The following is a 3,201-nucleotide window of genomic DNA, read 5'->3' on the forward strand; positions in this document are numbered from 1 at the left end:
CGGAGGAAGAAAGACAGACAGAGACCATCTCCATAGGAAAAACATTTTATTGAAAAACAATTTCCGCTTGTGACAGATCGGTGGAATGTGTGTGATTTATTCACAGCCTAGCCTTTACGAGATGCAGAGCAGGACTAAAGCCACCCACAGCCCAGTACACACTAAAGGAATCGGGGAGATAAAAACGTACAACTCAACCTTAATACTGTGTTACTTACATATCTGACAAAAAAAGAACCAAAAAAAAAAACACAAACTAAACAAATTAAATAAATATTTATGGTACACACTTATGGCACAAATATGCAGCAGTTGGTTTGGCAAGGTTTTTTGTTTTTTATCATTTTAAACCAAATTTCAATGAAACAGTGCAAAGGGTGTGGGGGAGTGGGGGGGAAAGGATAGTATGGGAATTCTGATGATCACTAGCTAAAATACATAGCAAAAATTCATTTTATACAAAACATCTTACTTAAGAGTTTCTTTAAAAAAAACTATCAGGTTTTATCTTCATTATGTACATAAGCTGGTAACCAAAAAAGTGTGTTGATTTATTGTGGTGTCTATTTTGTTTTTCTCTTTTCCGTATCATTTCATTTATTTACGTATTTATTTTTAATTCATTTATTTATTTAGAAAAAAGTGAATAAGGCTATCGTAACAACCAAGATTCCATGTATGATACAAACGCTAACGCATTTACAATACCTTAACTTCAGATGTACGGTGCAAAATCTTGGTCTAACGACCAGGGCTGACCATGAGAGCAAGGCATTTTACAGTAGCCTGAAGACACAACGCCCAGCTAACGTTCAACACAGTCACAACATTGCTGCAATGTTACTTCAATGCTATTATATAGATAAAACATCACAGCAACATTACTAGTTTGTTACGTGTTAGCAGGGTAAGGACTTCAGATTTAAAGAAACTAATAAGATTGTCATTGTATGCCCCTGTCAAGGGACAAAACAGCAATTTTTTCCCCATTATTTGTATTTCTTCCCTAAGTAACCTAGATCAAACGTGTTCAGTTTCACAGTTTAACTCAAATTACGACACAGTCATAAAAAAAGATACTGAAGGAAGTGACTTTGGAAAATAATACTAATCAAAAAATCAAATGAAAAACTAACAGCATAAAGCTCACAATATACTTTGCTGTTATTACCAGTGGTTTAAGAACACTTTCTTATGGGTGTAGTTTTTTTGTCCATTTCTTTTTTCATTGTCAGAAATAAAACAAATAAAATTGCATATTTGCAAATTCTGTAGCCCTGGACAGAGCCACAGACTCAGGTCACTGAAGGCTTCGTTTCTTGGTTAAGAGTCATGTGAAAGTGAATCAAAGATGTGAGAATGAATGATCGAGTGACCCCACCTCTTTGTCGGTAATTCAGTCACCACCCGTCCTCTCACTGTTATTTATAGTTTAGAGTTCTTGTTATTTATCATTAGTATTATTATTCGTTTATTTTTGTAATTCTACGTGATTATGGGGAAATAATGTTCATGAAATAAAAAGGGATTTGCATTCTTCATACTAAAATAATAGTATTTGCACACACACAAACACTCTCTCTCGCTCTCTCTCTCTCTCTCACCTTCATTTTTTTATCATTCCCCCTTTCTTCTCTTCTTCTCTCACACACACACACACACACACACAGAGGAAACGAGCTAAAGCCACAGGGAAGCATGGGAAATTTCCCATGATCCTTTAGGACATGCTACAGTAAAGCAGTGGGGGTCTGTGGGTTCTGTTGTGGAAACGCTGGTCTGTACCAGTCAGACACTGTACGTCAACGATTCTGGCCTTCAGCAGAGCACTGAGAGCCTGTTATATCCCAGAATGCAGTGCATTAACACTTGATCTCAGCTATTTTTGGGCCCATAATATTTTTCCCATGAGCAGGAGTCAAAGGTGACCTCTCTATCTCATTCTCTTCCGAGCCCTGCATTGTTTAAAAAAAGGCAGTTTAAGACATCTCTCTGGGGTGGGGGGGGGGGGGTAAATTCATAACATTTTAAATGAAAACCTAGCTTGCATAATGTGTAATTACCATAATATATTATTAAACTTTTTCTATCCCTCCAAAAGTTCCTGTGCTCTATCCATCTATCATAAATAAAATTCTCTATTTTCAAATTTTTGCTTATGTCTTCCCCTGGAAAGTTTACATCTAAATTCAATGACAGGTGTAAAATAAAAAAAAGAATATTAAACAAAAAATAAACAACTGAAGTTAAATTAAAATGAAGAGTAATAAAATGAAATGGCAATCTATTGTCTGATTACTCATGTGCTTTACTTGGTGAAGAGGCTGCTGGTCTACCTAGCAGCCCTGAAACATGAATAATTGGTTCGCCCATGTGAAAAAGAGGACAGGCTAGTACCAAGACCAACTTCAGCATCTCACTGAACTCTGCTAGTGCTCTTTTCCTGTTTAAATCTACTCGCTTCAGTAGGATTAAGGCAGGGTTCATTCTTACTGCCTGCATCTACGGTACAACTTCTCCTTCAGAACTGCACACGCCATTGAAGCACTCTTCACCCTGTAGAGGGGCACCTGGCATCTACCCTTAATGATATTCCAAACCTCAACCAATCCCAAGGCTGCAGAAGCTCCCATTGGCTGCTTTACTCCCCATGCAGCAGGAACTGGGTTACACAATAAGAGTGTGATTATGATACCGCAACAACTGTGTAATGAAATAATTCTGGTGGCCCAGAACCCTCCTGTCACCACAGAAGACAATGAGCCTTCAGGGAGGCAGACAGCAGTGCTCCTTTATCGTTTAACACACTACTCCGTCTTTCCCACTGCCGGCATTTCTCTCTCTCTCTCTCTCTCTCTCTCTCTCTCTCTCTCTCCTTGTTTCTCTCTGCTCTTCTTCTCCTACCTCTCCTAGGTGTGAATCATTTGTGTCTAAGTGTCATATAATCCTTATGCATAACAGCAGAACAGCCCAACTTGAACTTCCAGTATTAGAAGAGCTGGCAAGCGATCAACACATACATGGAAAAAGAAACAATTTTTGTTGGTTTTGTATCAGAAAACCTTTTAAGACTTCAAGTAACAACAGTGAACAAAAATGTATGCTACCGATTTGGGTGGTGAGAAAAAAAAGGGGGGAAAAAACAAATTACTGAAGCCAATACGCTGATTGAAAAAGACCAAAAGAGCAAATGAGCGTGTG

Source organism: Anguilla anguilla, chromosome 3 (assembly GCF_013347855.1).
Source record: "Anguilla anguilla isolate fAngAng1 chromosome 3, fAngAng1.pri, whole genome shotgun sequence".
In the NCBI taxonomy this organism is placed as follows: Eukaryota; Metazoa; Chordata; class Actinopteri; order Anguilliformes; family Anguillidae; genus Anguilla; species Anguilla anguilla.